Below are 25119 nucleotides of genomic sequence, written 5' to 3'. Positions count from 1 at the left end.
CCACAGAGAGAGACACACAGAATCAAACAGAGAGGCACAGAGCCGTGGTTTGGTCTCTCTGTCCCCACCCAGTCCCACACAGAACATGTATAGCCCTGAAACCAACTGTGTTCTACCTACCTACTGAACACACAGTATCTACTGTTACTGAACACACAGTATCTACTGTCACTGAACACACAGTATCTACTGTCACTGAACACACAGTATCTACTTTTACTGTACTGAACACACAGTATCTACTGTTACTGAACACACAGTATCTACTGTTACTGTACTGAACACACAGTATCTACTGTTACTGAACACACAGTATCTACTGTTACTGAACACACAGTATCTACTGTCACTGAACACACAGTATCTACTGTCACTGAACACACAGTATCTACTGTCACTGAACACACAGTATCTACTTTTACTGTACTGAACACACAGTATCTACTGTTACTGAACACACAGTATCTACTGTTACTGTACTGAACACACAGTATCTACTGTTACTGAACACACAGTATCTACTGTTACTGAACACACAGTATCTACTGTCACTGAACACACAGTATCTACTGTCACTGAACACACAGTATCTACTTTTACTGTACTGAACACACAGTATCTACTGTTACTGAACACACAGTATCTACTGTTACTGTACTGAACACACAGTATCTACTGTTACTGAACACACAGTATCTACTGTTACTGAACACACAGTATCTACTGTTACTGAACACACAGTATCTACTTTTACTGTACTGAACACACAGTATCTACTGTTACTGAACACACAGTATCTACTGTTACTGTACTGAACACACAGTATCTACTGTTACTGAACACACAGTATCTACTGTTACTGTACTGAAAACACAGTATCTACTGTTACTGAACACACAGTATCTACTGTCACTGAACACACAGTATCTACTGTTACTGAACACACAGTATCTACTGTTACTGTACTGAACACACAGTATCTACTGTCACTGAACACACAGTATCTACTGTTACTGAACACTCAGTATCTACTGTTACTGAACACACAGTATCTACTGTTACTGAACACTCAGTATCTACTGTTACTGAACACACAGTATCTACTGTTACTGAACACACAGTATCTACTGTTACTGTACTGAACACACAGTATCTACTGTTACTGAACACACAGTATCTACTGCACTGAACACACAGTATCTACTGTTACTGAACACACAGTATCTACTGTTACTGTACTGAACACACAGTATCTACTGTTACTGAACACACAGTATCTACTGTTACTGTACTGAACACACAGTATCTACTGTTACTGAACACACAGTATCTACTGTCACTGTACTGAACACACAGTATCTACTGCACTGAACACACAGTATCTACTGTTACTGTACTGAACACACAGTATCTACTGTACTGAACACACAGTATCTACTGTTACTGTACTGACCACACAGTATCTGCTGTCACTGAACACACAGTATCTACTGTTACTGAACACACAGTATCTACTGTTACTGTACTGAACACACAGTATCTACTGTACTGAACACACAGTATCTACTGTTACTGTACTGACCACACAGTATCTGCTGTCACTGAACACACAGTATATACTGTTACTGAACACACAGTATCTACTGTTACTGTACTGAACACACAGTATCTACTGTTACTGTACTGAACACACAGTATCTACTGTTACTGAACACACAGTATCTACTGTTACTGTACTGAACACACAGTATCTACTGTTACTGAACACACAGTATCTACTGTCACTGTACTGAACACACAGTATCTACTGCACTGAACACACAGTATCTACTGTTACTGTACTGAACACACAGTATCTACTGTACTGAACACACAGTATCTACTGTTACTGTACTGACCACACAGTATCTGCTGTCACTGAACACACAGTATCTACTGTTACTGAACACACAGTATCTACTGTTACTGTACTGAACACACAGTATCTACTGTACTGAACACACAGTATCTACTGTTACTGTACTGACCACACAGTATCTGCTGTCACTGAACACACAGTATATACTGTTACTGAACACACAGTATCTACTGTTACTGTACTGAACACACAGTATCTACTGTTACTGTACTGAACACACAGTATCTACTGTCACTGAACACACAGTATCTACTGTAACTGAACACACAGTATCTACTGTCACTGTACTGAACACACAGTATCTACTGTTACTGTACTGAACACACAGTATCTACTGTTACTGAACACACAGTATCTACTGTTACTGAACACACAGTATCTACTGTCACTGAACACACAGTATCTACTGTTACTGAACACAAAGTATCTACTGTCACTGTACTGAACACACAGTATCTACTGTTACTGAACACACAGTATCTACTGTCACTGAACACACAGTATCTACTGTTACTGAACACAAAGTATCTACTGTCACTGTACTGAACACACAGTATCTACTGTCACTGAACACACAGTATCTACTGTTACTAAACACACAGTATCTACTGTTACTAAACACACAGTATCTACTGTTACTGAACACACAGTATCTACTGTTACTGAACACACAGTATCTACTGTTACTGTACTGAACACACAGTATCAACTGTCACTGTCACTGAACACACAGTATCTACTGTTACTGTACTGAACACACAGTATCTACTGTCACTGAACACACAGTATCTACTGTTACTGAACACACAGTATCTACTGTTACTGAACACACAGTATCTACTGTTACTGTACTGAACACACAGTATCTACTGTTACTGAACACACAGTATCTACTGTTACTGAACACACAGTATCTACTGTTACTGTACTGAACACACAGTATCTACTGTACTGAACACACACTAAAGTAGTGTACTATATAGTGAATAGGGCTCTGGCCTAAAGTAGTGCACTATATAGGGAATAGGGCTGTAGTATAAAGTAGTGTACTATATAGGGAATAGGGCTGTAGTATAAAGTAGTGCACTATATAGGGAATTGGGCTGTAGTATAAAGTAGTGCACCATATAGGGAATAGGGCTGTAGTATAAAGTAGTGCACCATATAGGGAATAGGGCTCTGGCCAGAAGTAGTGCACTATATAGGGAATAGGGTGCCATTTGGGACAGGGACAGGAATAGTCTGATTTGCATGTTGTAGGCTACTGGCAGTGCTGTACGTTGCTGTGGTGTGTGTGTGTGTGTGTGTGTGTGTGTGTGTGTGTGTGTGTGTGTGTGTGTGTGTGTGTGTGTGTGTGTGTGTGTGTGTGTGTGTGTGTGTGTAGGGCTGACGTTGCTGTGGTGGTGCATGCTAAACTAAGTGTCTTCCATGGATGACTTCAGCAGAGCAATGCACAGCATGGAGAGATGGCACCGTATGCCACCACAGAGACTGGCCACAGAGACTGGCCACAGAGACTGGCCACAGAGACTGACCACAGAGACTGACCACAGAGACTGACCACAGAGACTGACCACAGAGACTGGCCACAGTGACTGACCACAGAGACTGGCCACAGAGACTGACTACAGAGACTGACCACAGAGACTGGCCACAGAGACTGACCACAGATTATGCTCTGAGGAGGAGGAACACTGGTGGCTGGGGAGAGGAAGAGGAGGAGGAGGAACACTGGTGGCTGGGGAGAGGAAGAGGAGGAGGAGGAACACTGGTGGCTGGGGAGAGGAAGAGGAGGAGGAGGAGGAGGGGGAGTAGGAGGAGTCATTGTGCTGCTATCCTGAAGGAGGAGTGAATCTGATGGAGTCATAGTGCTACTATCCTGAAGGAGGAGTGAATCTGATGGAGTCATTGTGCTGCTATCCTGAAGGAGGAGTGAATCTGATGGAGTCATTGTGCTGCTATCCTGAAGGAGGAGTGAATCTGATGGAGTCATTGTGCTGCTATCCTGAAGGAGGAGTGAATCTGATGGAGTCATTGTGCTGCTATACTGAAGGAGGAGGGAATCTGATGGAGTCATTGTGCTGCTATCCTGAAGGAGGAGTGAATCTGATGGAGTCATAGTTCTGCGGCCGTGATTGGGAGTCCCATAGGGAGACGCACAATTGGCCCAGAGTCGTCCGGGATTGGCAGGTGTTGAAACAGCTGATTGGCCAGAGAAATGTTAGCAGTAGCTAAATGTCTTAAAGATAAGCCACAGACCTCACGTTTCACTGCATGACAAATTACTATCACATTAAACCACTCACCAATAGAGGAGAAATGGGGTTAAGAAACCATAAGACAGACAGACAGACAGACAGACAGACAGACAGGCAGGCAGGCAGACAGGCAGGCAGACAGACAGACAGACAGACAGACAGACAGACAGACAGACAGACAGACAGACAGACAGACAGACAGACAGGCAGGCAGACAGACAGGCAGGCAGGCAGGCAGGCAGGCAGGCAGGCAGGCAGACAGACAGACAGACAGACAGACAGACAGACAGACAGACAGACAGACAGACAGACAGACAGACAGACAGACAGACAGACAGACAGACAGACAGACAGACAGACAGACAGACGCCTATTAAAAGTGTAATATACTATGAAGAAGTCAAGGTGTTCTGAATGGAGCCAGTCAAGGTGTTCTGAATGGAGCCAGTCAAGGTGTTCTGAATGGAGTCAGTCAAGTAGTTCTGAGACCTCATTACATTTTAGTCATTTAGACACTGTTATCCAGAGTGACTTACAGGAGCAATTAGGGTATTGGCCTATATTACAGTATTACAGCACTGTATTGGCCTATATTACGGTATTACAGTACTGTATTGGCCTATATTACAGTATCACAGTACTGTATTGGCCTATATTACAGTATTACAATACTGTATTGGCCTATATTACAGTATTACAATACTGTATTGGCCTATGTTACAGTATTACAGTACTGTATTGGCCTATATTACAGTATTACAATACTGTATTGGCCTATATTACAGTATTACAATACTGTATTGGCCACTGCAGTATTGTATTGGCCTATATTACAGTACTGTTTTGGCCACAGTGAGTTTTGTACTAAGAGTTGTAAAAATGTACCACATAGTTGTGAAAATTACACCAAAGCGCTAAAAAAAAATAACCTGTAAACGCTATCATGACTCACTCAGCTGAAGAGGCACACTGACAACGGGGAGTGTGCGTGTTTGCATGTGTGTGTGTGTGTGTGTGTGTGTGTGTGTGTGTGTGTGTGTGTGTGTGTGTGTGTGTGTGTGTGTGTGTGTGCACGTGTGCGTGTGTGTGCGTGTTTGCATGTGTATGTGTGTGTGTGTGTGTGTGTGTGTGTGTGTGTGTGTGTGTGTGTGTGTGTGTGTGTGTGTGTGTGTGTGTGTGTGTGTGTGTCTGGGGGTTGGGCCTCCATCTGATGAGTAAAGGGTAGCAGCTGTGTTGGATTTCCTTTCTCTTGTTACTATCAGAGTCTACAGAGTAAAGAAAACATCTACCAGACCAACGTCCTTCTAACAGCTGATGGTAATGGTTTACAAACACAGCTTTCACTTCTGCCAGGGACTGTGTGTGTGTTTTCACTCAACGGACATACTATGCTGAGGAAAGTGTGTGTGTGTGTGTGTGTTTTCACTCAACAGACGTACTATGCTGAGGAAAGTGTGTGTGTGTGTTTTCACTCAACGGACGTACTAGAACTGCTAGAAACCGCTAGAAACAGCTAGAAACCGCTAGACACCGCTAGACACCGCTAGAAACCGCTAGAAACCGCTAGAAACCGCTAGACACCGCTAGAAACCGCTAGAAACCGCTAGAAACCGCTAGAAACTGCTAGAAACCGCTAGAAACTGCTAGAAACCGCTAGAAACCGCTAGAAACCGCTAGAAACTGCTAGAAACTGCTAGAAACCGCTAGAAACTGCTAGACACCGCTAGAAACGTCTAGAAACCGCTAGAAACGTCTAGAAACCGCTAGAAACCGCTAGAAACCGCTAGAAACGTCTAGAAACCGCTAGAAACCGGTAGAAACCGGTAGAAACCGCTAGAAACCGGTAGAAGCCGCTAGAAACGGCTGGAAACCGCTAGAAACCGCTAGAAACAGCTAGAAACCGCTAGAAACCGCTAGACACCGCTAGAAACCGCTAGAAACAGCTAGAAACCGCTAGAAAGCGCTAGAAACCGCTAGAAACCGCTAGAAACCCCACTACAGGCAACCACCATAGTGCTCGTCATTTTGTCACTAAACATCGGATTTTAGAGGATTTTTTATTAATGTTCAGAATTGATCAAAGGGCCAGTCTAAATTAATAAACGGAACAGATCTGGCCCGCGGGCCGCCATTTGAATAGCACTGCTATAAACAGTCACACATCCCTGACCCAGTGTCCCATGGCCCCAGTGTCCCCCATGGCCCCAGTGTCCCCCATGGCCCCAGTGTCCCCCATGGCCCCAGTGTCCCCCATGGCCCCAGTGTCCCCCATGGCCCCAGTGTCCCCCATGGCTCTCCGTGCACCAGTTGGTGACTACGGCTGGCTTCCCCAGACCCAGTGTCCCCCATGGCTCTCCAGGCTTTACTATTACTGGCTGCTCCCTGCATCTAGTCCCTGCCTCTGGCCTGTCCTAAAGATGGATGATCTCATGGTGTTACCTCTGGCCTGTACTAAAGATGGATGATCTAATGGTGTTAGCCTGGGCCTGTCCTAAAGATGGATGATCTAATGGTGTTACCTCTGGCCTGTACTAAAGATGGATGATCTAATGGTGTTACCTCTGGCCTGTACTAAAGATGGATGATCTAATGGTGTTAGCCTGGGCCTGTCCTAAAGATGGATGATCTAATGGTGTTACCTCTGGCCTGTACTAAAGATGGATGATCTAATGGTGTTACCTCTGGCCTGTACTAAAGATGGATGATCTAATGGTGTTACCTCTGGCCTGTCCTAAAGATGGATGATCTAATGGTGTTACCTCTGGCCTGTACTAAAGATGGATGATCTAATGGTGTTACCTCTGGCCTGTACTAAAGATGGATGATCTAATGGTGTTACCTCTGGCATGTACTAAAGATGGATGATCTAATGGTGTTAGCTCTGGGCCTGTCCTAAAGATGGATGATATCATGGTGTTAGCTCTGGGCCTGTCCTAAAGATGGATGATCTCATGGTGTTACCTCTGGCCTGTCCTAAAGATGGATGATCTAATGGTGTTAGCTTTGGCCTGTCCTAAAGATGGATGATCTAATGGTGTTAGCCTGGGCCTGTCTTAAAGATGGATGATCTAATGGTGTTAGCTCTGGGCCTGTCCTAAAGATGGATGATCTCATGGTGTTAGCTCTGGGCCTGTCCTAAAGATGGATGATATCATGGTGTTAGCTCTGGCCTGTCCTAAAGATGGATGATCTAATGGTGTTAGCTCTGGGCCTGTCCTAAAGATGGATGATCTCATGGTGTTAGCTCTGGCCTGTCCTAAAGATGGATGATCTCATGGTGTTACCTCTGGCCTGTCCTAAAGATGGATGATCTCATGGTGTTAGCTCTGGCCTGTCCTAAAGATGGATGATCTAATGGTGTTAGCTCTGGCCTGTCCTAAAGATGGATGATCTCATGGTGTTAGCCTGGGCCTGTCCTAAAGATGGATGGTGTTAGGTCTGGCCTGTCCTAAAGATGGATGGTGTTAGGTCTGGGGCCATGGTGTTAGCTCTGGGGCCATGGTGTTAGGTCTGGGGCCATGGTGTTAGGTCTGGGGCCATGGTGTTAGGTCTGGGGCCATGGTGTTAGGTCTGGGGCCATGGTGTTAGGTCTGGGGCCATGGTGTTAGGTCTGGGGCCATGGTGTTAGGTCTGGGGCCATGGTGTTAGGTTTGGGGCCATGGTGTTAGGTCTGGGGCCATGGTGTTAGGTCTGGGGCCATGGTGTTAGGTCTGGGGCCATGGTGTTAGGTCTGGGGCCATGGTGTTAGGTCTGGGGCCACCACCCACTCCACAGGGACCGTGGAGCATGGAGCTGGTGGATTAGTTCTGGATCACTGGTGACATGACCCATAATGTTGAGACCATTGAGATTTGGAAATGTTCCATCTATAAACACCAGACAAAAATGACTCTCCTTTTTTTTATCACTTCTCAGGTATAAACACAAAATATCCTTTGTGCCTATTGGATATTGTACCTCCCCGTCTTTTCACCAATTTGTATCGTTTATCTGCCTGCGACGCCATGACAGATCCTTTACCACATGACCCTGTTTTATACATGACCCTTGACGGGATCATATTAGCAGCCAGTCATGAGACAAAAGACAATTTTCACTATTTTCATTCTGCCACCCCTATTTAAACCCACATTTACATGTACACTGATACGTTAGTCATTCAGCAGACACCGTTATCCACAACGACGTGCAGTCAGTGCATCTGTCTTAAGATCGCATATCAGTCACAGTAGGTTCATTTTTCCGTCTCTAACAAACTCCCCTTCCCCCTTCCCTCCCTCATCTCCTCTCCTCCCATCTCTCCCAACCTCCCCTTCCCCCTTCCCTCCCTCATCTCCTCCCATCTCTCCCAACCTCCCCTTCCCCCTTCCCTCCCTCATCTCCTCTCCTCTCCTCCCATCTCTCCCAACCTCCCCTTCCCCCTTCCCTCCCTCATCTCAATCCCCTCTCCTGTCCTCCCCTCCCATCTCTCCCAACCTCCCCTTCCCCCTTCCTTCCCTCATCTCCTCTCCTCTCCTCCCATCTCTCCCAACCTCCCCTTCCCGCTTCCCTCCCTCATCTCCTCTCCTCTCCTCCCGTCTCTCCCAACCTCCCCTTCCCCCTTCCCTCCCTCATCTCCTCTCCTCTCCTCCCATCTCTCCCAACCTCCCCTTCCCCCTTCCCTCCCTCATCTCCTCTCCTCTCCTCCCATCTCTCCCAACCTCCCCTTCCCCCTTCCCTCCCTCATCTCCTCTCCTCTCCTCCCATGTCTCCCAACCTCCCCTTCCCCCTTCGCTCCCTCATCTCAATCCCCTCTCCTCCCATCTCTCCCTCCCCATCCCCCTGCCTATTGTTGGCAGCTCACGCATGCAGAACATATAAACTAGCCATCTCAACGTCAGTTCAGAACATATAAACACCAGCCAACTCCATCCCTGGCTATTACCTCTCCATCCCTGGTTATAACCTCTCCATCCCTGGCTATAACCTCTCCATCCCTGGCTATTACCTCTCCATCCCTGGCTATTACCTCTCCATCCCTGGCTATTACCTCTCCATCCCTGGCTATAACCTCTCCATCCCTGGCTATTACCTCTCCATCCCTGGCTATAACCTCTCCATCCCTGGCTATAACCTCTCCATCCCTGGCTATAACCTCTCCATCCCTGGTTATAACCTCTCCATCCCTGGCTATTACCTCTCCATCCCTGGCTATTACCTCTCCATCCCTGGCTATTACCTCTCCATCCCTGGTTATAACCTCTCCATCCCTGGCTATTACCTCTCCATCCCTGGCTATAACCTCTCCATCCCTGGCTATTACCTCTCCATCCCTGGCTATAACCTCTCCATCCCTGGTTATAACCTCTCCATCCCTGGCTATAACCTCTCCATCCCTGGTTATAACCTCTCCATCCCTGGCTATAACCTCTCCATCCCTGGTTATAACCTCTCCATCCCTGGCTATAACCTCTCCATCCCTGGTTATAACCTCTCCATCCCTGGCTATTACCTCTCCATCCCTGGCTATAACCTCTCCATTCCTGGCTATAACCTCTCCAGCCCTGGTCCTAATGACAGGGTTAATAATGGGCTATTACCTCTCCAGCCCTGGTCCTAATGACAGGGCTAATAATGGGCTATAACCTCTCCAGCCCTGGTCCTAATGACAGGGCTAATAATGGGCTATAACCTCTCCAGCCCTGGTCCTAATGACAGGGCTAATAATGGGCTATTACCTCTCCAGCCCTGGTCCTAATGACAGGGCTAATAATGGGCTATAACCTCTCCAGCCCTGGTCCTAATGACAGGGCTAATAATGGGCTATTACCTCTCCAGCCCTGGTCCTAATGACAGGGCTAATAATGGGCTATAACCTCTCCAGCCCTGGTCCTAATGACAGGGCTAATAATGGGCTATTACCTCTCCATCCCTGGTCCTAACGACAGGGTTAATAATGGGCTGTTACCTCTCCAGCCCTGGTCCTAATGACAGGGCTAATAATGGGCTATAACCTCTCCAGCCCTGGTCCTAATGACAGGGCTAATAATGGGATATTACCTCTCCAGCCCTGGTCCTAATGACAGGGCTAATAATGGGCTATTACCTCTCCAGCCCTGGTCCTAATGACAGGGCAAATAATGGGCTATTACCTCTCCAGCCCTGGTCCTAATGACAGGGCTAATAATGGGCTATTACCTCTCCATCTCTGGCTATAACCTCTCCAGCCCTGGTCCTAATGACAGGGCTAATAATGGGCTATTACCTCTCCAGCCCTGGTCCTAATGACAGGGCTAATAATGGGCTATTACCTCTCCAGCCCTGGTCCTAATGACAGGGCTAATAATGGGCTATTACCTCTCCAGCCCTGGTCCTAATGACAGGGCTAATAATGGGCTATTGCCTCTCCAGCCCTGGTCCTAATGACAGGGTTAATAATGGGCTATTACCTCTCCAGCCCTGGTCCTAATGACAGGGCTAATAATGGGCTATAACCTCTCCAGCCCTGGTCCTAATGACAGGGCTAATAATGGGCTATTACCTCTCCATCCCTGGTCCTAACGACAGGGTTAATAATGGGCTGTTGCCTCTCCAGCCCTGGTCCTAATGACAGGGCTAATAATGGGCTATAACCTCTCCAGCCCTGGTCCTAATGACAGGGCTAATAATGGGCTATTACCTCTCCAGCCCTGGTCCTAATGACAGGGCTAATAATGGGCTATTACCTCTCCAGCCCTGGCTATTACCTCTCCAGCCCTGGTCCTAATGACAGGGCTAATAATGGGCTATTACCTCTCCAGCCCTGGCTATTACCTCTCCAGCCCTGGTCCTAATGACAGGGCTAATAATGGGCTATTACCTCTCCAGCCCTGGTCCTAATGACAGGGCTAATAATGGGCTATTACCTCTCCATCCCTGGTCCTAATGACAGGGCTAATAATGGGCTATTACCTCTCCAGCCCTGGTCCTAATGACAGGGCTAATAATGGGCTATTACCTCTCCAGCCCTGGCTATTACCTCTCCAGCCCTGGTCCTAATGACAGGGCTAATAATGGGCTATTACCTCTCCAGCCCTGGCTATTACCTCTCCAGCCCTGGTCCTAATGACAGGGCTAATAATGGGCTATTACCTCTCCAGCCCTGGTCCTAATGACAGGGCTAATAATGGGCTATTACCTCTCCATCCCTGGTCCTAATGACAGGGCTAATAATGGGCTATTACCTCTCCAGCCCTGGTTGTAATGACAGGGATAATAATGGGCTATAACCTCTCCAGCCCTGGTCCTAATGACAGGGCTAATAAAGGGCTATTACCTCTCCAGCCCTGGTCCTAATGACAGGGCTAATAATGGGCTATTACCTCTCAAGCCCTGGTCCTAATGACAGGGCTAATAATGGGCTAAATAGCACTAGGTATGCATCCCAAATGGCATGCTGTTCCCTTTATAGTGCACTAATTCAGGGACCATCGGGTTCTGGTCAAAAGTAGTGCACTATACACTGTCAGGAATAGGCTGCCATTTGGGACGTAGACCTAGGTGCTGGGGTAAAGAACACTGTAAATGATCCGCATTCATGTTTCAAGCAGACCACCATATAACCTGTGTTCAAGAACGCCAAGGTAACCAGTCCAGTGTATACAGCCAAGTAATTACCTCGTACCCCTACACATCAACTCAGTACTGGTACCCAGTGTATACAGCCAAGTTATTACCTCGTACCCCTACAGATAAACTCAGTACTGGTACCCAGTGTATACAGCGAAGTTATAGTTACTCATTATTTATTCCTTCGATTATCTTTCAATTTTTATCTTTGCATTGTTGGGAAGGACCCGTAAGTAAGCATAAGTAAGGGGCGCAGCACCTAATCAGGTGAGAACCATTCAGAGAGTTTGATAGCGGGAGACAGCGGCAGGATCAAGGTTAAAAGATGTGTGTCAGCAGAGATAGAAAAGGTAACATTGGAGGTGGAGGAGAAAAACACGACGAAGAGCAAAAACGATTCAGCTGATTCAGCCTGGAGAGGGAAAAAAAAAGATTCATCAATACAATATAAAGTGCTTTAAACATCTGGAAAAGTTCTGTATTCATTTTAATCCATTATCATCATTATCATCCCCAGAGTATTTTTAACAGGACACTACAGGGCTCCAGGTAGTAGTAACAGGGCTTTGAGCTGGACACTCCAGGGCTTCAAGTAGTAATAACAGGGCTTTGAGCAGGACACTCCAGGGCTTCAGGTAGTAGTAACAGGGCTTTGAGCTGGACACTACAGGTAGTAGTAACAGGGCTTTGAGCTGGACACTCCAGGGCTTCAGGTAGTAATAACAGGGCTTTGAACTGGACACTACAGGTAGTAGTAACAGGGCTTTGAGCTGGACACTCCAGGGCTTCAGGTAGTAATAACAGGGCTTTGAGCAGGACACTCCAGGGCTTCAGGTAGTAGTAACAGGGCTTTGAGCAGGACACTCCAGGGCTTCAGGTAGTAATAACAGGGCTTTGAGCAGGACACTCCAGGGCTTCAGGTAGTAGTATCAGGGCTCTGAGCAGGACACTCCAGGGCTTCAGGTAGTACTAACAGGCCTTTGAGCTGTACTGTTTACTGGTAGGTTATCTGTTTCACTGTACTGTTTACTGGTCGACTAGAAATGTTAGAAATAGTTATTTGACTTGATTTCTTAGAGGAGCAAAGAGGCGTAAAATCTTCACCGTTTAAGTCCTCAACTGCGATGTCTAGTTTCTGTCTTGACAAAAAACCTCCGCTTTGAGTTGTCTCAACACGCGTGCAAGACAGTTTTAGCCTCAGTGTTTATCACAAACATGTGAGGATTTCCATCTGCCTATTTCTGTCGAGGACACCAAAATATTTTGCCCAGTGGTATTTTTTGGACCACACCTTATACTTCCTTCTCTTCCCTTCTCTCTCCCTCCCTCTCCCCCCCTCCTTCCCTCTCTCCCTCTCTCCCTCTCCCTCCCTCCCTTCCCCACTGTCCCTCCCTTCCCCACTCTCCCTCCCTCTCTCTCTCTCTCTCTCTCTCCCTCTCCCTCTCTCTCTCTCTCCCTTCCTTCCCCACTCTCCCTCTCTCTATCTCTCTCTCTCTCTCTCTCCCTCTCTCTCTCTCTCCCTCCGTCCCTCCAGTCCATGCATCTGGTTGGATCATCAACATACTTGTGTTTAACTCTGGGTGTTATGCATTTGCTGCTAACAGTCTATCACATGCTCCAGCCACGCAACCTATTTTATTCTGAGTGTGTGAGTGTGTGTGTGTGTGTGTGTGTGTGTGTGTGTGTGTGTGTGTGTGTGTGTGTGTGTGTGTGTGTGTGTGTGTGTGTGAGAGAGAGAGAGAGAGTGTGTGAGTCTCAGAAACTGCAGCCCAAATAAATGCTTCACAGAGTTCAAGTAACAGACACATCTCAGCATCAACTGATTTATTTAGAATTTGTCACGAATGTTGTTGTAATGATCGGACCAAGGCGCAGTGTGCATAGAGTTCCACATGTTTATTAGATGAAAGCGCAAAGCAAAACGAACCGTGAAAGCTAATGTAAGCTAATGCTCGCAGGCAACTAGACATAGATGCGATCCCACAACAAACAGGTGGGAAAAGGCTGCCTAAATATGATCCCCAATCAGAGACAACGATAGACAGCTGTCTCTGATTGGGAACCATACCAGGCCAACATAGAAATACAACAACCTAGATAACCCACCCTAGTCACACCCTGACCTAACCAAAATAGAGAATAAAAAGGCTCTCTAAGGTCAGGGCGTAACAGAATTAAAGGAACACAACCAGCATGGCTACCACAGATTCTGCAGCGATACGCCATCCCATCTGGTTTGTGTTTAGTGGGACTATCATTTGTTTTTCAACAGGACAATGACCAAACACACCTGCAGGCTGTGTAAGGGCTATGTGACCAAGAAGGAGAGTGATGGAGTGCTACATCAGATGACCTGGCCTCCACAATCACCCAACCGCAATCCAATTGAGATGGTTTGGGATGAGTTGGACCGCAGAGTGAAGGAAAAGCAGTCAACAAGTGCTCAGCATATTTGGGAACTCCTTCAAGACTGTTGGAATAGCATTCCAGGTGAAGCTGGTTGAGAGAATGCCAAGAGTGTGCAAAACTGTCATCAAGGCAAAGGGTGGCTACTTTTTTAACACTTATTTGGTTCCTACATGATTCTATATGTGTTATTTCAGAGTTTTGATGTCTTCACTATTGCTCTACAACGTAGAAAATAGTACAAATTAAGAAAAATCCTTGAATGAGTAGATATTCTAAAACTTTTGACCTGTACTGTAGATAGATACTAATATATATATGTAAACGGCAGTAATAGTGACCAGTAGCAGGATAAATAGCTACAGTACATACGAATGGTAATCAATAATCACAGGATAGCAGCGTAATGGAGTAATAAACCTGATCAATAATCATTTTACCACCAGTGTAAATTGTGTCTGAGTGGGTAGAGACCTGTGGATGGGCATAGAGTCAGTGTGAATAGTTTGTGAGAGAGGGAGAGCAGTAGCTGTTATCCATTTAACAGTCTTATGACCAGGGGATAGAAGCTGTTTAGGAGTCTGTCTGTCTGAGCCTTGATGCACCGGTACCGCCTGCCGGACGGGAGCATGGAGAACAGTCTTATGGCCAGAGGATAGAAGCTGTTTAGGAGTCTGTCTGTCTGAGCCTTGATGCACCGGTACCGCCTGCCGGACGGGAGCATGGAGAACAGTCTCGGGTGGCTGGAGTCTTTGGCAATCTTTCAGACCTTTCTTAGACACCGCCTGGCATGTTTAAAGAAAATATCCTGCAACTCTACACATTTTGCCATGAGGCAAAGAGAAAACTTTGCAGATTTAAAGCTTAAATTACAGTGCATTCATGTAAAAAAAAGAAGAAAAATTTGAGGGGGAATAAAAGAAGTATGGAGTTGAAAAACGTATAATTGCTGGATGTCACGTCCTGACCATGGTAAGCAGTTATTTTCTATGGTAGAGTAGGTCAGGGCGTGACAGGGGGGTTTATTCTATGTTTTCTATGTCTATGTTGTTAGGTTCTAGTTTTGGTATTTCTATGTTGGTTGGTTTGTTTGGGATGATCTCCAATTAGAGGCAGCTGGTCCTCGTTGTCTCTAATTGGAGACCATACTTAAGTAGGGTTTTTTTCTTCCTGGGTTTTGTGGGTGATTCTTTTTGAGTAGTGTTTGTTTGTCCTCTGCGTCACGGTTTGTTGTTTTTGTCTATTCAGTTATTTGATGTATTGCATAGTTTCACAGAGTAAATAAAATGTGAAACTACACACACGCTGCACCTTGGTCCTCTCCTTTTGACAGCCGTGACAGAGGAGTACGGTGGATACCAATATCCTGTGATTCTGTAACGCCCTGGCCATAGACAGGGGTTTTTGTTCTTTATTTTGGTTAGGCCAGGGTGTTACATTGGGTGGGCGTTCTATGTTCTATGTTTTTGTATTTCTTTGTTTTGGGTCGTGTGTGGCTCCCAATCAGGCACAGCTGAAGTTCGTTGTTGTTGATTGGGAGTCACACATAAGTGCATGTTTTTCCGTTGGGGTATTGTGGGTAATTGTTTCTGTTAGTGTTTGCACCTGACAGGACTGTTGGCTGTCGGTTTTCTCTTTTCTTGTTTTTGTATAGTGTTCACGTTGTTCAATTAAATATTAAATGATGAACACTAACTCCGCTGCACCTTGGTCTTCTCTCCAGTACGACAACCGTTACAGATTCTCCGAGGCCCATGTTGCCCGGGGTTAAAGGGATACTTCGGGATTTAGGCAATTTCCTACTTACCCAGAGTCAGACAAACTCATGGATACTATTTTTATGTATTTGCGTGCATTTTGAAGGAATTTGAAGGTATCATATCATTAGCTTAGCACAATTGCTGGAAGTCTCCATGAACTACTAGCCAGCTTCTCTCAAAAGCAGAGAAATCGACCTAACTACTCCAAAGCTGGGTGGGTGTTTTTTACATTGGATGAAAGTAGAGACTCAGAGCTATAAAATGATATATCATACATTGCATTTTTTTTAGGAACAATAGGAAAGTAAATCTGCTTTGAAAGTTGATAAATTTGTAAACTCACTTTTGCGAAAATGGCCTTTGAATGTTTTGGTACCTACTGGAGAGCTCTCCTTTGTCTACACCCATTCAGCATTGTTCACACCCTCTTAAACCAGCCCCACCCATCTCTTTAAGGATTCACAAGTGAGGTCATGTGATAAACAATGAGTAGTGTAGTAAAGATTAAGACTAAAAGTATTAGCCTACAATAAGGAACAATTAAAATATTTAATAAATAGTAGATTATGCTTTTTTTTACGCTCAAACGGCTCTCCTGTGATGTCGTCACTTCACTAGTTTCCTGAATCGGGTCACAATTTAATGTCTTACAAAGAGCTATGCAATATTTTATACATTCGTTAATTTGACAGATATTCATAACAAATCGCGACACTATCCACTTCCTCATCCTGTCGTCACATAGCGAGATCGCAAAGTTGTATCTGTCCCGTTATGAATATTGAACACCATCCATAGCTTTTGAAAAACAAAAAAATATCCCTTTAAGAACATAAATGAAAATGTACATTAAAAATATTGCAATTTAATGTATTGTATTACATCCTTTAAACTTATTTCACGTATCCCTTTGGATCCAAAAATATGTTTAATCTGTTGCTGTTGGTAATATTCATTAAAAAAAATGAAATGTAATAAAAAATAAAAAAAACATTTGTTTGTTTTAATAAATATTTAGAAATCTGGACGCGGATCCCCCTTCAGTACCTCGCTTTGAGAAACCATGACATAGTGCACAGGTTAGCATTTAGGACGCACCCTGGGACTGATGGTGGGGATGGTGGGGAAGATATAGAGGTCCCAGGAGGGTCATATCAGGTTACCGTGACAACAACACGCTGTGTGTCGGCACGCTAAGAGATCTCATCTTACAGACAGTGTCCAGAACAGGCTCGGTGATGACATAGGAGGGTTTATGGGATGAGCTATGGGACAAACAGCTTCCATATAGAGAGATAAGTGGAGCTATGAGACATACAGCCTCCATATAGAGAGATAACACAGTATAGTGTAACTATGAGCCTTACAGCCTCCATATGGAGAGATAACACAGGATAGTGGAACTATGGGACATACAGCCTCCATATAGAGAGATAACAGGATAGTGGAACTATGAGCCTTACAGCCTCCATATAGAGAGATAACACAGGATAGTGGTGATATGAGCCTTACAGCCTCCATATAGAGAGATAACACAGGATAGTGGAACTATGAGACATACAGCCTCCATATAGAGAGATAACACAGGATCGTGGAACTATGAGACATACAGTCTCCATATAGAGAGATAACACAGGATAGTGGAGCTATGGGACATACAGCCTCCATATAGAGAGATAACACAGGATAGTGGAGCTATGGGACATACAGCCTCCATATAGAGAGATAACACAGGATAGTGGAGCTATGGGACATACAGCCTCCATATAGAGAGATAACACAGTATAGTGGTGCATAGAAGACACTGGTTCCAACCTCTGTGACCAAAACCAGACTGTGTTATCATCACCCCACCCAGGCTCTTTCTCCCATTATCTCTCTCCTAGTCTTCCTCCCCCTCCCCTGCCTCCACCTCACCCCTGGCCCTCCCTCTCCTAGCCTCCCTGCCCCTCTCCCGTGCCTCCCCCTCTCCTCTGCCTCCCCCTCTCCTCTGCCCCCCTCTCCCGTGCCTCCCCCTCTCCTTTGCCCCCCCTCTCCCCTGCCTCCCCCTCTCCTCTGCCTCCCCCTCTGCCTCCCACTCTCCTCTGCCTCCCCCTCTCTCCTGCCTCCCCCTCTCCTCTTCCTCCCCCTCTGCCTCCCTACCTCCCCCCTTTCCCCTGCCCCCCCCTCTGCCAGCCTGCCTCTCCACGTCCAGAACAACAGTCTGAAAATACATAACCCTAACCCCTAACCTTAACCATAACCTTAACCCCTAACCCCTAACCTTAACCCTAACCCTAACCCCTAACCCTAACCCTAACCTTAACCCATAACCTTAACCCCTAACCCTAACCCCTAACCTTAACCCTAACCCCTAACCCTAACCTTAACCCTAACCCTAACCTTAACCTTAACCCCTAATCTTAACCCCTAACCCTAACCTTAACCCTAACCCTAACCTTAACCTTAACCCCTAACCCTAACCCCTAACCTTAACCCTAACCCCCAACGTCTAATGTCTAACCTTAACCCTAACCCCTAACCCTAACCCCTAACCCTAACCCCTAACCTTAACCCTAACCCTAACCCTAACCCTTAACCTTAACCCTAACCGCTAACTCTAACCTTAACCCCTAACCTTAACCCTAACCCCAATTCTCCCTGCTATGCTAGGACTGAGAGACAGAGGCTATGTCCCACAAAGCACCCTATTCCCCATATAGTGTCATTAGAGCCATAGGTCTCTGGTCAAAAGTAGTGCACTATATAGGGAATTGGGCCCTATCTAAAGTAGTGCACTATATAGGGAATAGGGACCTATCTAAAGTAGTGTACTATATAGGGAATAGGGCCCTATCTAAAGTAGTGCACTACACAGGGAATAAGGATACTATTTGGAACACAGACACAGTGGCTTTATCAGGGAAATAACAACAGGCCCAATGTATGAATACTAAAATAATACCATTAGCTCACTACGCAATACATTCTAATCAAATGGATACACATCACTACATGTATTACTGTGAGCCTGCGCCTTGGTGTCATTAGGAACAGAGTCTCAGTCCGAGACAGACGACTGAATACAACACAGGAGTTTATAGATTGTTTGTTTGAGGCAGTCCACCAATGTGTTGTTGTTGGAGGGGGAGAGACAGACTTTATCTACCAGCTATTCATCTAGGATTGGCTGTTTTCATTATGTCTGTGTGTGTCTCTCTGTGTGTGTGTGTGTGTGTGTGTGTGTGTGTGTCTCTGTGTGTGTGTGTGTGTGTGTGTGTGTGTGTGTGTGTGTGTGTGTGTGTGTGTGTGTGTGTGTGTGTGTGTGTGTGTGTGTGTGTGTGTGTGTGTGTGCGTCCGTACAATCGAGAAGTAACTCATTCGTAATCGCCCCACTTCATCCAAACCAACCCCCAAAACACATCAACTTATGGGCCAGACAAGCACACACACGGACACACTCACACACACTCACACACACTCACACACACACACACACACACACACAACTTACACACTCACAGACAAACACAGAGCAGTTGCCTTCAGCACCAAGGGGTTTCTGATTAAAGAGTGCAGGGTTCAATCTCTAAATAACAGAGAGGAAAACGTTCTGATCCAGGGCCCAGTTTTTAAGAAGTTATCTATCTGGATTTCACCTATCGGATAGGATTAAATGCATAGAAATATAAAGAATAGAATGGACGAATCATTGACTTGAATGAGAACTCCTGTTCTATTATTTATATTTCTGTGCATTGGGTAGGAGACCAGGGAGGAAGAAGAAGAGTTCTGTCTTTACTCGGTATCAGAGTTCTGTCTTTACTCGGTATCAGAGTTCTGTCTTTACTCGGTACCAGAGTTCTGTCTTTACTCGGTATCAGAGTTCTGTCTTTACTCGGTACCAGAGTTCTGTCTTTACTCGATGCCAGAGTTCTGTCTTTACTCGGTATCAGAGTTCTGTCTTTATTCGGGATCAAAGTTCTGTCTCCTTGAAGCAGGGTTTAACTCTGTATTCCTCTCTTTTACACTGAACTTCATCAGTTCTATTGAACTTCATCAGTTTTACACTGAAAAAGAGGAGACTGGAATAGAGGAGACTGGAATAGAGGAGACTGGAATAGAGGAGACTGGAAGAGAGGAGACTGGAAGAGAGGAGACTGGAAGAGGGAAGAGAGGATACTGGACTGTCACGGATATATCCATTACAGATCCTTTCTCTTAAACAGCTCTTCATGGCCTGTTACAGTAAGGTCATTTTACTGTCTTTTAAAACAATACTAGATACGGACGTCCACGGCACACACACACACACACACACACACACACACACACACACACACACACACACACACACACACACACACACACACACACACACACACACACACTGTGCATAAACACAGCTAGCTGTATAAATACACACTAATATGGTAATATCCTCCTATTCTGTCCTGTTTACAGACCTGCTAGTGCTGCAGGGCAGTGCTTGTTCTGCTGGGCTTCACATGGTGCATACCACAGCCCTGACGGAACACTGCTACACTGTAACAGGAAGTCTGCCTCGGGATATCACACTGTTCTATCTGGTTGGCATTAGCACAGAACAGAACAGAATAGAACAGAACAGAATAGAATAGAACAGAACAGAATAGAACAGAACAGAATAGAATAGAACAGAACAGAGTAGAACAGAACAGAACAGAATAGAACAGAACAGAACAGAATAGAACAGAACAGAATAGAACAGAACAGAATAGAATAGAACAGAACAGAGTAGAACAGAACAGAACAGAATAGAACAGAACAGAATAGAACAGAATAGAACAGAACAGAATAGAACATAATAGAATAGAACAGAACAGAATATAACAGAACAGAATAGAACAGAACAGAACAGAACAGAACAGAATAGAATAGAACAGAACAGAACAGAATAGAACTCTATTGGATAACCAGATGTACAGTAGGCCTGGTTGGTAGAGTCTGTCGCTGTCACTCTGAGGTCTAGAAAGCGATCTGGGAAAATCAGCTGGGGAAGATATCACTGATCAGATTCCCCCGGATCATATTACACCAGCTGGAGATAAAAACAGCAATGTTCAAGCTCTTTGCACGTTTTGCCATTTCATATCACTGTGTTCTGTCTTCATTATAACCAGTTTCATATCACTGTGTTCTGTCTTCATTATAACCAGTTTCATATCACTGTGTTCTGTCTTCATTATAACCAGTTTCATATCACTGTGTTCTGTCTTCATTATAACCAGTTTCATATCACTGTGTTCTCTTTGCACTTTGTTTCACAGGCAATGTGGGGCAGTATCCACTATAATTACCTACAACTGAGGCCAAATGCTAAACATATCCACTATCATCATTTACAAAATGTCACAATGGTCTTTATTTAGAATATACAGCTGTAGGACCGTAATTTGATCACCACGTTGCGACGCAGGAAATGTGAGGTTAAAAAAGGCTTCTGAAGTTTTGTAATTGTCACTCCTGCTCCCTCTCTTGTTCTCTCTGGCGCCAGGCTCCACATCATTACGCACACCTGTCACCAGTGGCGGATTTAGGTATAGGCGACATGGGCAGCCGCCCCGGTTTTCTATCGCTCATTTGCACGTCACGTCAATGATATCATGTCGCCGTGTGGGACTGTGGGTAAATTAACCTTGTCGGAGTGAGCGCCCTCTGATTCTAGTTTGCGAGCTAGGCAGGCTACTGCCTGGGAAGGTCTCCCAGTCAGAAGTACGAGATGGGGAGGGGGACAGGGGTAGGTTGACCTCAGGTCTCCCCACTGGAAGCCCGAGGTAGGGGGGAGCAGGGGAATCTATCAAATAGCACACCTCTAACTTTGTACAGTACTAATGCAATTAGTCAAATCAGTCACACGACGAAATGCTACCAAATAAACCACAATTCATTCATAATACTGTGAATATATAGTTTCACAGACATGTTGTTGCATTTTTTTCTGGTTTGTTTCGAAATCGTTCAGAATAATATAAAACCAGTCTGTACACCACCAAGGTGAACTGGTTTAGTCTGGACTCTTGGTTGACAGTGTTGGGAGATGGGTAATTTAGTCTTGACTCTTGGTTGACAGTGTTGGGAGATGGGTAATTTAGTTTTGACTCTTGGTTGACAGTGTTGGGAGATGGGTAATTTAGTCTTGACTCTTGGTTGACAGTGTTGGGAGATGGGTAATTTAGTTTTGACTCTTGGTTGACAGTGTTGGGAGATGGGTAATTTAGTCTTGACTCTTGGTTGACAGTGTTGGGAGATGGGTAATTTAGTTTTGACTCTTGGTTGACAGTAATGGGAGATGGGTAATTTAGTCTTGACTCTTGGTTGACAGTGTTGGGAGATGGGTAATTTATTCTTGACTCTTGGTTGACAGTGTTGGGAGATGGGTAATTTAGTTTTGACTCTTGGTTGACAGTGTTGGGAGATGGGTAATTTAGTCTTGACTCTTGGTTAACAGTGTTGGGAGATGGGTAATTTAGTTTTGACTCTTGGTTGACAGTAATGGGAGATGGGTAATTTAGTCTTGACTCTTGGTTGACAGTGTTGGGAGATGGGTAATTTATTCTTGACTCTTGGTTGACAGTGTTGGGAGATGGGTAATTTAGTCTTGACTCTTGGTTGACAGTAATGGGAGATGGGTAATTTAGTCTTGACTCTTGGTTGACAGTAATGGGGGATGGGTAATGTATTGATGCTCGAGTTGCCAAATCAACACAAATGGATAAGAAAAAGTAATCAGTTTTGGAAAAAGAGGAACGAAGAAGAAGAGGAGAATCACGCAAAAGATAAAGGAATGGTAGTTGTGTTTTTTGTTAGCAATAAGGGTAATAGTGTAATAATTCGATTCTCGTATCTATTTGTATTTAGATACTACAATTTGTCTTTGTTTGTCCTTTTTGATTTTTATGAGTCTCATTTTTGTATATATTTTTATATTCATATAGTATTAAATGTTATGATTATTTATGTCTAAATCCAAATTACAGTTTGTGCAGAATGGTGGGGGGGGGGGGTGTTTTGGGGGGGGGGGGGGGGGGCTGAAGGGGGAGTTCGCCCAGGGAGCCATACAAGCTAGAACCGCCACTGCCTGTCACCATCGTTACTTGCATCAGCGCTTCATTGGACTCACCTGGACTCCATCACCTTATTGATTGCCTCCCCTATATCTGTCTGTTCCTCAGTTTGATCCCGGTGTCAGCATTAATGTCGTTATGTTTCCCCTGTCCAGACGCTGTCTGTATTTTGTTTCATATTAAATATTCACTCCGTGTACATGCTTCTCGTCTCCCAGCGTCTGTCGTCACAGTATTTTCCACTTTCCTTTACGAAAAATGTATCGACCCCTACAAAAAAATATCCATTCATTATAATCCACATAGTAATTCACATTTTTTTGTTGCTGCAGGACTATTGTCCTGCTGTAGCAAACTGGCTCAAATTAAGATCCAACATCTGTAGCAATATGATAGACTTTAATCCATGCCGAGAGACACCCAGTTAAGTTCTGTTCTAAACCCGGGCCTCAGGCCCAGGCAGCTGAGCTTGCATAGGCAGTTATATCTTAAGCTCAAACCCTCTAACCGTAACCACACTGTGAAGTTTATCTGGGGATCTCTCCAAATGTGAAAAGTTAATGTGTGTGTGTGTATGTGCGCGTGATTCCGTGTGTGTGTGTGTGTGTGTGTGTGTGTATATCTCTGAAAATGGGTCTCCCCTTTCTGGTCTGTTTCCTGCTGAAACAGGATCCTGTAAAGGTTTAGAACCACAGCAAGCCAGCCTACCCAACTACCTACCCAACTACTGACCCAGCTACTGACCCAACTACTGACCCAGCTACTGACCCAGCTACTGACCCAACTACTGACCCCGCTACTGACCCAGCTACTGACCCAGCTACCGACCCAGCTACCGACCCAGCTACTGACGCAGCTACTGACCCAGCTACTGACCCAGCTACTGACCCAACTACTGACCCAACTACTGACCCAGCTACTGACCCAGCTACTGACCCAGCTACTGACCCAACCACAGGCCAACTACTGACCCAGCTACCGACCCAACTACTGACCCCGCTACTGACCCAGCTACTGACCCAGCTACCGACCCAGCTACCGACCCAGCTACTGACGCAGCTACTGACCCAGCTACTGACCCAGCTACTGACCCAACTACCTACCCAACTACTGACCCAGCTACCGACCCAGCTACTGACCCAGCTGCTGACCCAACTACTGACCCAGCTACTGACCCAGCTACTGACCCAACTACTGACCCCGCTACTGACCCAGCTACTGACCCAGCTACCGACCCAGCTACCGACCCAGCTACTGACGCAGCTACTGACCCAGCTACTGACCCAGCTACTGACCCAACTACTGACCCAACTACTGACCCAGCTACTGACCCAGCTACTGACCCAGCTACTGACCCAACCACAGGCCAACTACTGACCCAGCTACCGACCCAACTACTGACCCCGCTACTGACCCAGCTACTGACCCAGCTACCGACCCAGCTACCGACCCAGCTACTGACGCAGCTACTGACCCAGCTACTGACCCAGCTACTGACCCAACTACTGACCCAACTACTGACCCAGCTACTGACCCAGCTACTGACCCAGCTACTGACCCAACCACAGGCCAACTACTGACCCAGCTACCGACCCAGCTACCGACCCAGCTACTGACCCAACTACTGACCCAACTACTGACCCAGCTACTGACCCAGCTTCTGACCCAACTACTGACCCAACTACTGACCCAGCTACTGACCCAGCTACTGACCCAACTACTGACCCAGCTACTGACCCAGCTACTGACCAAATGGGTCTCCCCTTTCTGGTCTGTTTCCTGCTGAAACAGGATCCTGTAAAGGTTTAGAACCACAGCAAGCCAGCCTACCCAACTACCTACCCAACTACTGACCCAGCTACCGACCCAGCTACTGACCCAGCTGCTGACCCAACTACTGACCCAGCTACTGACCCAGCTACTGACCCAACTACTGACCCCGCTACTGACCCAGCTACTGACCCAGCTACCGACCCAGCTACCGACCCAGCTACTGACGCAGCTACTGACCCAGCTACTGACCCAGCTACTGACCCAACTACTGACCCAACTACTGACCCAGCTACTGACCCAGCTACTGACCCAGCTACTGACCCAACCACAGG

General features: G+C 45.8%; 1 protein-coding gene and 1 long non-coding RNA gene across 2 annotated transcripts in view; both read right to left on the bottom strand.

Moving 5' to 3' along the window:
- The window catches only part of LOC115163837 (LHFPL tetraspan subfamily member 6 protein), a gene marked incomplete at its 5' end in the record, with an annotated part of 126717 nt that overhangs the window by 54217 nt on the left and 47381 nt on the right, over window positions 1-25119 (bottom strand).
- LOC115163838 (uncharacterized) lies at window positions 23182-24324 on the bottom strand. The gene is made up of 2 exons (XR_003869817.1): window positions 24114-24324; window positions 23182-23730 (listed from the first exon to the last, which is right to left on the bottom strand). It is a non-coding gene; the product is annotated as an uncharacterized LOC115163838 (long non-coding RNA).

This window comes from Salmo trutta, chromosome 26 (assembly GCF_901001165.1).
Source record: "Salmo trutta chromosome 26, fSalTru1.1, whole genome shotgun sequence".
Lineage (NCBI taxonomy): Eukaryota > Metazoa > Chordata > Actinopteri > Salmoniformes > Salmonidae > Salmo > Salmo trutta.
Note: the sequence above shows the minus strand (reverse complement) of the source record. Positions and strands in the feature narration are given on the sequence as shown.